Here is a 14,098-nt window from a genome sequence, read left to right on the forward strand (position 1 = left end):
GTTTATCAGAGAAAAACAGGGACCGCTCGTTCACTCATTTCATAAACATTTATTGAGTTTGTGCTGAGCAATGATGCATGAGCTGAGTTGAAGAATGAAGAGTTAGTAGGTATATATGAGAGTGATCATAATCTCGCAAAAGAAGTAAAGAGGATGTGGGGGCGAGCTGGCTGCCCATTGATCGCCAGGGTTGATTCGGCTGATCTGGCTGGCTAGGCGGGTGTCCCCTTCCTCCCTCACCGCTCTATGTGCGTCCCTCCCGAAGCTGCGCATTAGGTCGAAGAGGACGGGCCTCTTCACTCAAGGGTATACGAGTAGCTGCGTTCCCCCGCTAGAACCTCCAAACAAGCTCTCAAGGTCCGCTGTAGGAGAACGCAGGGTGGTCAAGCTTCCAAGACTCCAGACACATCCGCATGAGGCGCTGCACGTGGCAGTCTGCCTCTCTTAAAAAAAAAAAAGAAATAAAGAAGAAATAAAGACATGAGAAAACCTGATGGGTTTTATTTTAACCTTCATATTTTGAAATAAAGGGAGATTCGCGGGAAGTTGTAAGAGAAACGCATGGGGCGGGGGCGTCCCTTGCCTACATCAGCTCTCCTTTCTTGAGGTTGGCATCTCGTGTAATTGCAGGTCCAGCACCAGAGCAACAGAACGGATGTTGGTACAATTTGCAAACTCTTCGGTCTCCATCAGTTCTACGTGCGCGCGTGTGCGTGCCCGCGACCGCGTCGGGGTTTGTCTCCTGTCCGGTCTCTTGGAACTGCCACCGACCGCAATCAAGATGCGCGGCCCTTCCGTTACCACGGGCCTGGCGCAGTTAGGGTCGGTGGAGTAGAATGATGAACTGGTAAGAGAGGCAAGCAGAGGCCATGTCCCGGCTGATGCCCTCACATTAGGGGGCTTGAATATTACACAGAAGGTCTTAAACAGTGATAAGGGCCAAAACAGAAATCCCTTGAGAGAGAGGTGATAGGGTGTCTGACATTCACCCTGAGGTTTAAGTGGCTTCTGTTAGAGTCTTTTTTTTTAAGTTTATTTATTTATTTTGACAGAAAGAGAGAGAGAGAGAGAGAGAGAGAGAGAAGGAGAGAGAAGAGAGGGAGAATCCCAAGCAGGCTCCAGGCCGTCAACGTGGAGCCTGACGTGGGGCTCAAACTCATGAACTGTAAGATCATGGCCCGAGCTGAGATCAAGAGAGTCGGACGCTCAACCGACTGAGCCATCCAGGAGCCCTGTTAGAATCTTTCTTTTCTTTCTTTTAATATTTAACTTTATTTATTTATTTTGAGAGATAGAGAGAGGCAGGGAGGGGCAGAGAGAGAGGGAGTGAGAGAGAATCCAAGCAGGCTCCACACGGTCAGCCCAGAGCCTGACAGGGGGCTCGAACTCACAAACTGTGAGAGCATTGACCTGAGTTGAAATCGGGAGTTGGACGCTCAACCGACGGAGCCACCCAGGAGCCCCTATTAGAGTCTTTTTTTTTTTATTGAATTTTTTTTTACATGTATTTATTTTTGATAGGCCGAGAGAGGCAGAGCACAAGTGGGGGAGGGGCAGAGAGAGAAGGAGACACAGAATCCGAAGCAGCCTCCAGGCTCTGAGCTGGCAGCACAGACAGAGCCTGACGCGGGGCTCGAACTCACGAACCGCGAGATCGTGACCTGAGCCGAAGTCGGATGCTTAACCGACTGAGCCACCCAGGCGCCCCCCCCCCCCCCCCAGAGTCTTTCTTAAGAGTGGACTTTCGGAGCTGCGAGAAAAGAGAGAACGTGGACAGTGGGGATCTGTGTGTGGGTGCGAGCGGGTGCAGGCGACAGGAGCCCGGCCCCGCGCCCAGCCCCACGCGTCTTCCTCTGCCCCTTCATGGTCACTGCCTCCTGAGCTGCCCTTGGGTACCAGCTTCCCAGCTTCCCTCACCAGCACCGCCCCAGCCCATCTGACTCTGGAAACAATTGCACAGGATTATCGTGTTTCGGGTTTGTCTGTAACGTGGAATGAAATATACAGCACACCTTTTATAGTTGGTCTCATTTTCTTCCTGTCACCAAAGCAGAGTGTTAAGAAGAGTAAGTCATTTTCCAGCTACCATAACTGCGACTGCATTTAGATTAGAAAAATGATTTGCTTGAGCAAAGTGGCGATCAGATAAATCCCAGGAATTTGTTTCTTTAAAAAAAAAAAAAAAAAAACAAACGTGTCAGAGAGAGAGGGCTGTTGCCTTGTTCTTTGAGGGGGTGGGTCCTATATTCCTTGGCCTCATTTGGAAGGAATCCTGACAGTTCTGTCCATCAACTTCCCAGCAGTGTTGGGATAATAAGAATTATGAAGGCGTTGCAGCCTTTCAGAATCTGATAAAACCCTTCCCTTTTTCATGATCTCATTTAATCCTCCCAAGAGGTGGGGAGGGGAGGGGTGGGGTTGTATCGGCTCCGGTTTATAAATAAAGAGACTGCGAGATGGCTTACAATTGCACTGCTGGCAAGGAGAGGGGACATCTCTCGATCTCTACGGCTACACAACAGCCCAGACTTTTGGGATGAGCCATCTGAACGCGTGTGGTCCGGCTGATTTTCAGATGAGAACCACACTCCAGAGAGAAGCAGGGAAAGGCATTTGCCATTGGTTCTGTGCTCATTTCGTGCTGGGGACGGAGCACGCAGGGTGGCTTACTTTTGTTATCTCATTTAATCCAAGATGTGAGAACGCCAGCACCAGAAACACGCAAGAAATCCGTTCTCCAGGGCTGGCTTTTAATAAAACCCAAACCGTGAGTGATCACAGCGGCTCGCGGTGACCTGGGGATGCTCGGGAGGAAAGCTTTCTCTTTCTTCCGTGCTGTATCCTGCCTGTTCCCAGGAGAAGGGAGCCCCATTCCTGCTGCTGTCCTTGGTAGACATGGGGTCCCTGGGACTGCAGCCACTCATATGCATGAGCCCTTGTCCACTTGGCCATTCAAGGCCCCTCGTCTTAGGTTCATCAGGACCTCCAGCCTCTGCAGAATGTCCACTGGATATTTCTGAGAATGCTCTGCAAGCCCGTCCGCATTCTGACCCTTGTCACCGCTGGGGTGCCAAATGTTGGGGTGCGCGTGCCGTGCAGTTCTCTATGGAAGGGGTGGAGGCCCACGTCCGCTCCTTTCTGTATTGCGCCCTGCTGTGGGGTTGCCCAGTCTAGAAGCCAATACTCCACTGTTTTTCTCAGAATTCCAGCACCAAAGCTCTCTCAGCTTCTTATGGAACTCCTGGTCTCCTTAGGACACAGTTACGCATGCCGGGTCCTTGGGAAGATTAACTCCCATGCCGAGTTTGCTTGGCACACACACTCCTGAGTAGTCATGGGCACTGACACAGAACTCGGGGTTCACTGGCCTCTCTGCAGATGACCGTGGCGGGTGGGTCAAGGTCAAAGGGTTGGCTCCTTCTTTGCTCCGGGCAAGTTCTCTCGGCATAATAACTGATAAGGGGCGTGTCCGGTATTTACCTTCCCCCCCACCCCATGCATCTTAAATACTAAAATGTGAGTCACTGATAAAAAGCAGTCAGCAATTGTTGGTTATCAACACCGTGCCAGCCTGTATTCGAGGAGCTTTCTGTACATGATCTCCTTCGAATCCCAGAACGACCCAGAGACAGCACAACTTACCGCAGATGGGATCGGAGGTCAGTAGGACCCCTAGAGTGCACACTGCCCGGCGTGAGAGACTGTATTTTCCTGTGCCTTAGTCCCTCATTTATAAAATGAGGCGGTTAGACCGTATGTTCTTCACAACCCTTTCTGACTCCAAATTTCAATTCTGTTGCCTTTCTCAGGAATATCTACAACCCAACGACAGTCAAAACTTGAAACCCCAGGGGCGCCTGGGTGGCTCAGACAGTTAAGCGTCTGCCTCTTAGGCTTGGGTCGTGATCTCATGCCTCGTGGGTTCAAGCTCCGCATCAGGCTCTGCACTGTCAGTGCAGAGCCTGCCTGGGACTCATTCTCTCTCTCCCTCTCTCTGCCCCTTCCCTGCTCCCACATGCCCGCACACTCTCTCTCGCTCAAAATGTATGAACTTAAACAAAACAAAACCACCCAAAACCCCAAAGAGCCATAGGACTTATTGTAGAAATACATCTATATCTATATCTACATATCAATATTTCAGTGGGTTATTATTCTGAGGGAGGAGTCTTTAAAAATCAACAGCTAAGTTTTTTTTTTTTTTTTTTTTTTTTTTTTAATTTGAAGAAATCAAAGGCTGGCCTCAGCCAGGCTTAGAGAATTAAGGGGTCTTATTGGCTCATTTGCGAAAGGCCTGGAGCTGACTTCGGGCTTTCGCTCTTTAGGTCTACAATTTATTTGCAGGTTTTGCCCTTGCCCATGGTTCACCTTTGTCCTCAGGGAGGCTTCCTTTATTGGCAAGATGGTCACCAGAAGTGATGGAGGTTCACTCCCATTGATGGGGAAGAAGCACTGCTTTCCCTCATCGTTGACTGTTTTCCCTGTCACACTGATTGGCTCATCCCTGAACCGTTCTCGAGAAACACTGGGAGTCCATTCTCACGAACCTACGTTATTATCCGTGCTTAAACCGGTCACTGTGACAGAGGGGGTGATGTGACATGCCAATCAGGGTCTATCCCTCAGAGCTGGGTGTCGATTCATATCTACCCAAGATTGCTTGAAGTAGCGCAGCTTCTCCCGAGGAAATTCTGGGTAGTGTATCCGGGCGGGATAGAATGGGTTATGCCACAGTAAGAAGTAAGCCTAGCATCTTAGTGGCTTAAAACAATTAGGACGTTGCTTGCTTATGTCTGATGGGGGTCAGCAGGGAGGCTGCGGTGGTCACTCCTGGCCCCAGGCTTCTGGAGACTCTATCTCAGCACACGCTCTCACCATTGCTGCTCTAGGGAGAGAATGCTGGGGGGACCAGCATCACGAGTTAAATGTTTCCAGCTGGAAATGACACGCACCCTCTCTGCTGCCGTGGCATTGGTGAAAAGCAAGCCAAATGGTGAAGTCCAGCTTTGACGGGCCAGGAAGGTGCAGTCGTCCTGAGTCCCTGGAAAGAGAGGGGGGACTGTGTCCGTGAACAGCAATGATGCCTGTCATAGCGAGAACGGATGCAGGTAGGTCATCGGCAGATCCTCAAGGCGATACTTCTGAAATCCTGACAAAAGGAAATGGTGATGAACTGAAATGGTCAGAACACCCAAGCTGGAGAGTGATTGAAATTTACTAGCTAGGCGTCTCCAGGCGAGGAATCGTTGAGCGTCCGTGTTCTCAACGGTAAAAATCGGGATAACGATATTTATTTTGCAGGGTCTCCGTGCCGTCCCCTGAAAGAACGCACGTGAAAGTGTATTAACTCTTTGTGACCGCTCTGTGCTCCATAAGAGTTACGTTAACGCTCTGACTCCTTCTGCTTATGTAAAATCTTAATACAAACGGTTCTTAGTTTTGGAACGAGCTTTGAGAAGGCAATCGCCGACTCTGCCTTTGACCTCTGCTCATCACTCTGACCCCCACTGTGCTCTCCGAGAATGCAGAAGGATGGTAGGAATGGATGGCTCTGGGTTTTCAAACAGTCTCCTTGGGAGAAAATGTTCCTCTGTCTCATGCGTGCTTTCATTTCACACCCGTATCAGTGGGCTATTTCCTCCTAGATGATAAGCGGTTTTCATTTCCTAAAGGTTTGGGGAACGTGAGCTTTCTGAACTGCCCAAGAGGAGCAGGTGGGATGGGACGTGGTCCAATGGCAAATATTCCATCCTGAAAGTCCAAAGATCTGAGTTCTGTTTAGGGCTCTGCTGCATGTAAACTGCACAACCCCGGGCAAGTCAACCCGCACAGTCAGGCTCATTGTGCTATTTTGTAAAGTGCAGATAAAAATTCCAGCCCCGTCTTCCACTGAGGACTTTTGAGAGGATGAAGGAATTAATATTCCCATTCTATATCTCCATATATGCATAGAATACTTTCAAGGGGGGAGCAAGGCACTGAGCCAGGTGCTGAGGAGAAACCAGTTAATTGCACGTGCAAGATGCACATGTACACGTGGCCCGTTTGGCTCCCTAGGGGGAAGGTGGGGACTAAACGCCATGCAGCAGTAAGCACTCTGGCTATTTGAGGTACTGCAGACCCCGAGGCAGCATGTGGGGTGGAAAGATGGGCGCCCCAAGGGGATCACATCGGTTGCTCCCCTCTGGGAGCCCTTCCCCGCTTTGGCGGCCCCATCAAGCAAAATGGGTAGGCAAGTGTGCATGTGACAAGGGTACCCATACAAGTGCCCCGGCTGGCATGTGGGGACTACCCCAGGGGTGGCAACTTACCTGCACAAGGTGTAAAAGAATGCCCTTCTGGGGTTTTGCAAATCATTCTTCTGACCCAGCTTCCCAGTCCGGAGAGGGGCAAGGGGACAGGTGTCCTATAGCCTTTTCAGTGGAAATGGGGGTCACCCCACCTGCTGGATGGGTACTGTGCTTCAGGCCCTGGCAGAGAGCTCTGAGGATGTCTTTGTCCCTTCCTAGCTCTGAGTCAGCCACTGGTTCCCCTGGTGGTTTTGCTGGAGCAGGGCTTTGGGTGAGGGCTAATTAGATAATGCCTGCGAAGCATTTGGAGCTCCTTGGAGACGCGCTAGCTCTCAATGTATTATTAATGTGAGCACAGTGTTTCCAAACAAAGACATGCCTACTTAAATACCCGGTGGTGGTGGTGGTGGTGGTGGGGAGGGTGGGGGGAGGTAGAGGGGAGGCAGGAACGCAGAACAAGCCCACGAGAGCCCATCTTTTGGGGAGGCCCTCAGCCCCATCATGTGATCTGGGGTCAGGGCAGAGGCGGGGACTGGCATTATGAGATGGGGATTTGTAGGGCATCCCTTCAATAGGCAGGCGGTACTTGTGTGGACAGCGTGAGCTGGCAAAGGATAATTCCTGCTAAACCAGTCTGTGGCGGTGATGTGGGAGCTGAGGAGAGAAACCGGCCCGAGTCCTGGCCAGGCTGGGCTCCCCTCGGGGTTGTTTCCGATCGAGGGGACCGTGCCAGCTTCCGGAGCACTGCCCAAGCTGGCTGGCCTTCCTCTGAGAGAGGTCAAATGGCTGCGTCCTCAAAGGACTGATTTGGAGGAGGAGGTGTCAATTCCTGTGTTAGGGGTTGTGACACTCGTCCCCATGGAGGGTTGAGCTTGGAAAACTCACACCTCTGTCCCTGGGGACCCCTGTGGCGGCCGCACCGGTGGGTGGGTGTCCCCTAAGAGACATGCTGAAGTCTCTTACGGATTGGATGTGTACATCCCCTCAAAATTCCTATGTGGAAGTCCTGCCCCCTGATGGGATTGTGTTTGGAGGCGATTAGGGTTAGGTGAGGTCGTGAGGGTGGGGACCTCCACGATGGGATTGGCGCCTGTCCACGAAGAGATAGCAGAGAGCTCTCTCCTGTGTCTCCACCATGTGAGGAGGACACAGCGAGGAGGCCGCACGCCAGGAAGAGGTGCTCACCAGAAACTGAATCTGCTGTCACCTTGATATCGGCCTTCCCAGCCTCCAGAACTGTGAGGAAGAATCGGCCGCCCCGTCCATGGTACTTTGTTATGGCAGCAGAACAGACTGAGACAGAGTCCTAACCTCCCGTCCCGTAGAACGTGATCCTATCTCGAAATGGGGTTATCACAGATGTAGACGAGGAGGGTGGGCCCCTGATCCAACGTGACTGCTGTCCTTATAAGAAAAGGAGAAGAAGGGGCGCCTGGGTGGCTCCGCTGGTTAAGTGCCCGACTTTTGGTTCGTAAGTTCGAGCCCCACGTCGGGCTCTGCACCCACCGTGTGGAGCCTGTTTGGGATTCTCTGTCTCCTTCTCTCTCTGCCCCTCCCCACCTGTGTGCGTGTGTTCTTTCTCTCGCTCTCTCAAAATAAATAAATAAACCTAAAAAAAAACGGGGGAGGGGGATGCACCTTGGTGAGTCAGTCGGTTGGGCATCCCACTCTTGCTTTTGGCTTGGGTTGTGATCTCACACGGTTTGTGGGATTGAGCCCCGCGTCCTGCTCTGTGCTGACAGTGCGGAGCCTGCTTGGGATTCTCTCTCTCTCTCTTTCTCTGTCCTTCTGTCTCTCTCTGCCCCTCCCGCACTCACACGCGCACTCTGTCCCTCTCAAGATGAATAAACTTAAAAAAAAATTTTAAATGAAATCAGAGCTATGGATTTTAAAAACCTATTAAATAAACAAAGAAATCAATAGGGAAGAAGTGTGGACAGACACACACAGAAGGAAGAATGTGAAGACCTACCGGAAGAATGCCTTGTGAAGACAGAGGCAGACACTGGAGTGATGTGTCTCTAAGCCAAGGGATGCCCAGCATGGCTGGCAACGCCGGAAGCCAAGAGAAGGGCGCAGAACAGATTCTCCCTCAGAGCCTTAGAGAGAGCCAACGCCTTGATTGTGCACTTCTAGTCTGTGGAACCTTTAGAGGGAACATTTCTGTGTTTGAAAGCACCCACCTTTGGGGGCGCCTGGGTGGCTCAGTTGGTTAGGCGTCCGACTTCGGCTCAGGTCATGACCTCGTGGTTCCTGAGTTCGAGCCTTGAGTCGGGCTCTGCACCGGCTCGTGTAGAGCCTGCTTGGGATTCTCTCTCTCCCTCTCTCTGTCCCTCCCCCACTCACGCTCTCTCTCTCTCTCTCAAAAATAAATAAGACTATTAAAAAAAGATTTTTTTTAAAGTTTATTTTATTTATTTTATTTTTATTTTTATTATTTTTGTAAAGTTTATTTTTATTTATCTGTTTTTTGAGAGACAGAATCCTAGGCAGGCTCTGCACTCTTAGCACTGGGCCCTACACGGGGCTTGAGCTCATGAACTGTGAGCTCATGACCCTAGCCAAAGTCAGGAGTCGAATGCTTAATCAACTGAACCACCCAGGTGCCCCACATAACATCAATTTTTTTTCTTTAGTTTTATTAAATCCAGTTGATTTGTCCTTTTTTTTTTTTTTAAAGTAAGCTCTACACCCAACATGGGGCTTGAACTCATGACCCCAAGATCAAGAGTCACATGCTCTACTGACTGAGCCAGCCAGGTGTCCCTAAAAAAAAGTAAATCTTTAAAAAAAAAAAACACACACACACTGTTATTTCTCCTCATGAATCATCAGGTGACGTTTTATTAGAGGTCACCCAATCTCGTAATGGGTCAGTCCCGTCAATTACCACGGGGCAATGGGTGGGTCTGGTATGGGCTAGTAAAATCCTAACCTACTAGACAATCAGGCAGGTTCTGGCTTCGAACCATCTTCACTGTGCCTGGAGATCCCCACCCCCCGCCCGTGGCCTCAAGGCAGCGGACTTTACAGACCTCCCAGCGTCCCTCTTTTGCCCTCCTCCCCTCCAATTCCTGCTAATTCCCAATCACAGCGCCCCAAATAGGTAACTTTTAGGCACGCAAACCTCAGCTTCTGTTTGTCATGTGTGTGAACAAACCCAATGAAATAGATCGAGTTACTAAAGCTGGTTGCACCATGTTATGTAAACTAGTAATTAACAGTCTTAGTAGAGCCGGCTTCTCTACAGCCGCTTAACCACCAGTGCCCCCTTCCTGGTTCTGGGCAGAGGCGACAGAACAGCGGGGAAGCCAGGCCACAGACACCTGGCATTATCTCGGGGTAGATCGCCTTTCAGAGTAAGCATAAACCTCCAGCGACCTCAAGACCAGAATCAACTTCTAGAAGGCCGGTTCAAAATAGCACCCGGAGGCTTTGCCTTTGGGGAATGTCCTCCGCCACCGGCATCCCTGCCTCGCTGGGAGGGGCGGATACCATCAACCCAGGACATAAAGCCTTCTTTATTTGTGGCGGTGAAGCTGTCCAGTTGACTCAACCAACCAAGCTTTCTGCCTCCAGATGTTAAGAGCCAGTATAATTCAGGTTGAGAAGAGATACAGAAACTTGTATGGGAATACCTCATTTTTAAAATTTGGGCTGCCGATGGCACAATGGCTCCAGGGCATGACTGCCGGTTATTAAAAATGTTCTCATTTTTTTAAAGGTCCATGGATGCTAATAGAAACCAGTCCCTATGTTAAAAACAAAACCCAAGTATTAATTAATGTGGGTAGATAAGGATTTTATTTAGAACAGGCAACCTGTATAGGTTTTTGCTGGTGTGGGCGTTTCTTTTTTATTATTATTATTATTTTTTTTTTTTTAATTTTTTTTTTCAACGTTTATTTATTTTTGGGACAGAGAGAGACAGAGCATGAACGGGCGAGGGGCAGAGAGAGAGGGAGACACAGAATCGGAAACAGGCTCCAGGCTCCGAGCCATCAGCCCAGAGCCTGACGCGGGGCTCGAACTCACGGACCGCGAGATCGTGACCTGGCTGAAGTCGGACGCTTAACCGACTGCGCCACCCAGGCGCCCCTCTTTTTTATTATTATTAAAAAAAAATTTTTTTAATGGTTTTATTCATTCTTAAAAGACAGAGAGATACAGAGTGCTAATGGCAGAGGGGCAGAGAGAGAGGGGGAGACACAGAATCGGAAGCAGGCTCCAGAATCTGAGCTGTCAGCCCAGAGCCCGACGCGGGGCTTGAACTCACGAGATGTGAGATCATGACCTGAGCCGAAGTTGGATGCTTAGCCGACTGAGCCACCCAGGTGCCCCAACTGGTGTGGGCGTTTAAAACGTATTCAGCGGAGGCACAAATTGGGCCGGGGCTTGGAAAACTTAGGGGTAGGTTAGTGAAATCGGGCAAACTAGTACTAGGTAATTGTCGTGTTGAGAACTTAAGCTAGACGCTGAGGGGGATAAGCCAGGAGTCGTTACTTCTAAGGGCAAGGAAACAATAATGACGCTTGCGGTGTATCCCTTAGGCACTGTATTACATTCTGACTGTATTATCTTACTGAATCCTGATTCTTTCCACTCGGAGCCGTGGAGTAACTTGCAGGATTCACCTGGCCAGAAAGGTTGAGGCTTCAATATGAATCCAAGTCGGCCTAATTCCAAAGGCCTGGACCCGTACTGACCCTAAAGCAAGGTAGACTGTGAGAGCTACCCGACAGAAGCCCAGGGGAAGGACAGATTGATTCCGACCGGCGAAGTCGGGCAAGATTCTGTGATGGAGGTAGGATACGAGCTGGTCTTTCAAAGGTAGTGAGATTGTAATAAGCAAAGATAATTGCGGGGTATTCTTGGCGGAAAGCAAACAGCTCCAGCAAGAGTTCCCAAGGAGGCCAGCGCGGGGCTGTGCAGAGAATGGGAATTACCTGAAACGGCAGGTCTGAAGAATGTGGGCTTCAGAGATGGGCTGACAGAGGTCATATTGGCAAAGGTCTTGAAGGCTACCCTAAGGGACTTGGAGTTTATGCTATTGAGCAAGGGGTGGTGATTAGACCACGTCTAAAGAGAAGGGTATAATTAGAGCTGTTTTCTGGGAAGATAGTTCTCATAGCAGGGAGGTTGATGGCACAACCATCAGGTTGGGAGGTCAGGGACAAGACTGAGACCCAGGAAAAGCAGTGAAGAGGTCGACGCAGTGTGAGTCGTTGAGAGACGGACCCAGGGCAATGGCAGTGAAAGGAAGGACAGGCTCCAGCGGAAGGTTGAATCAACAGGGCTGGGCCACCGGCTTATCGCTCTCCTGTTGTGTCGTCATTTTTGACTAAGGGGCCCCCACATTTTCATCTTGCACTGGGCCCCACAAATGTTGTAAGTGGGCCTGGGTTGGGTTTGTAGAGCTAGACAAATCCCTGCTCTGTCTCTCAAAGGCTGTGAGGATCTCAGCAGGTCACATACAATGAAATATTATTTATTATAACAATTATTATTAAGGGACAGCAAAGAGACAGAAGTGACCTTGGTGATTGGGTGGTGGGGATGCCTTTCTCTGCAGAATGAGGGGAACCCAGGAGAACACCCCAGTGGGGGTGGGGATGGGATGATGAACTTGACTTTGGGCAGCCTGCCTTGAGACATTCTGGTTTCTCCTTCCATGCATTATCTCAGTTAGCTCTCGACAATAATTCTCTCATGTAGGTTTTATTTCTTATGGTTCCTAAGGTATGAGCTGAGTCAGCTTAGTGGGTAGCCCTTCTAGGGAGACTTCCTGTTCCCAGGGTGACCGGGAACCTCAAAACGCCACCAAGAGTGGGGAATGAGTCTTATCGATGGGAATTAAGACATCTTAACATAGCGGCAGACTGGCGCGATTCCCACCGTAATCTTTGTACTGTGGCTGGTGACTAGGTGGGGCCGCATCTCCCCTGCAGAGACGGGCAAGAGAATCTGGGTGATGGGTGGAGGAGACTTCAGGTGCATGGTGCCAGGCTGCACAATTCACGTCCTGCACCTTCCTCCTGATTCCTCGTTTGTGGCTCAGTGGGATTGAGCTCATTAGGTCCCTTTCAGAGAGCAGGGTGTGACTGGGGAGGTTGGGAAACTCCAAAAGTTAGAGAGTGTTGGAGGCCAGTGGAGAGGTAGGAACAACGTCCCACCAGTTAAGGCAAAGGGCCTGGGGCCGGGAGAAAGGATGGCCCATTTTCTCACGCCACCATAGAGAACAGATCTGTCCTTTGGGGCTATAATGTCATCGAGCCCTGGGCACCTAAGGGTCTTGGCAGACGGAAGAGGGAGCGTGCCCAGAGATCAGCATGTTTGTTCCCGGGCCTTCTGCAGGTGCAGTGGTTCGCCCTTCCCTGCCAAATGTGTTTTGGATAGTTCAGGACACTATCAGTTTGAACTGACTTTTTGCATACTAGACTGATCCAGCTCCTTAGGAAGGTGAATGACAGTATATGGAGGCGGAAATATTGGCAAGGCCTATTATACCTTAAGGGGCCGGGTCTAGGAATGCTGCCTTGCTGCCTGGGATTTGGAATGGTCCAGAAAATGGTGTTTGAAAAAGGAATAACTCTTCGTCAATCAATCATTTGTCATGGTTTGAAGGGGTAGGGGCGGGGACTACTGAATGCTCATTAAACAAATGGACTCGTTCCTTGAAACGCCGAAAGAAACACTTACATTCTTCGGAAATACTCCAGTCATCACAGGAATACGCAACATAGAGAGCAACATCCCAGTTGATCTCCCCTCCAACCCAAGATAACTACTAATTTATTTTGAAGTGAGAAGTAGGCATTTTGCCTCTTGCAGTCTGTAAATTTAAGTAAGTTAGGAGGACTCTTCTGAATTGAACGAAAATAAGCTCTCATGGGATGGAGCTGAATTTGGGGTAATGGAAAGAGCACTGGACTCAGTAAGGTCTTGATGCTTAACCAGATTCTGCCACTAATATAGTCTCTTGCAGGGTCTTCCATTGAAGACCCCACCCGGACCTATGAGGACAGAATAGGATTGCCATTTGGGAACCTGGAAACCAGGAGACTCACTCTGGCCCCACCTCACTCCATTTACAAGGTATCTGATCCCAGCTCTGTATAACCAGCCTTCTCTTCGTCCTTTGACAGTTTTCTGCCTCTAGGGTTTTGGTGTTTGGTGTGCTCAGCCTTCCTGACTTCAATCAACTTGACGATTGGGTTGATCCTCTTTTTGGCTTGATGCGTTTGGACTAATCTCACAGAACTTCCATAAGAAGTCTCTACCAACTTGAGCAAATAGTCGATAAAAAGAGAGGTTAAATAATAATGGTGACCATTGAACACTTTCGTGGTCCCGGCATTATGCCAAGCACTTTGCATGAACGATCAGATTGACTCCTCCCCACATCCCTATATCCCCCTATATCCCTAGATGGGGTTTAACGGGCTGAACAGTGAGTATGCTTTTGGTTGCAAGTAATGGCAAACCCGGCTCAAAGTGGTTCAAAAATAAGGACATTTATTGGCTCCTACAGCTCACAGGAAATCCAAGGGCAGGATGGGCTTTAGAGTTGGTTGACCTTTCGTCTGGAGGAATGACTTCAAAGATCCAAGTTCTTTCTATCTCTCTGCCCTGCCATTAGTGTGTGCACTTGATTCGAGGGCTGGGTCTCCGCATGGTTGAGGGTTGGCCACCAGCGGCAGTTAGGGCTTCTTGCTTCCTTCTTCTTCATGTTAAGCCTAAGGGAGGGAATTGCTTCTGGAAATTGTGTTAGAGGAACCGTCCTAGACACTCTGGGCCAATCCGCTTGT

Source organism: Prionailurus bengalensis, chromosome B2, assembly GCF_016509475.1.
Source record: "Prionailurus bengalensis isolate Pbe53 chromosome B2, Fcat_Pben_1.1_paternal_pri, whole genome shotgun sequence".
NCBI lineage: Eukaryota > Metazoa > Chordata > Mammalia > Carnivora > Felidae > Prionailurus > Prionailurus bengalensis.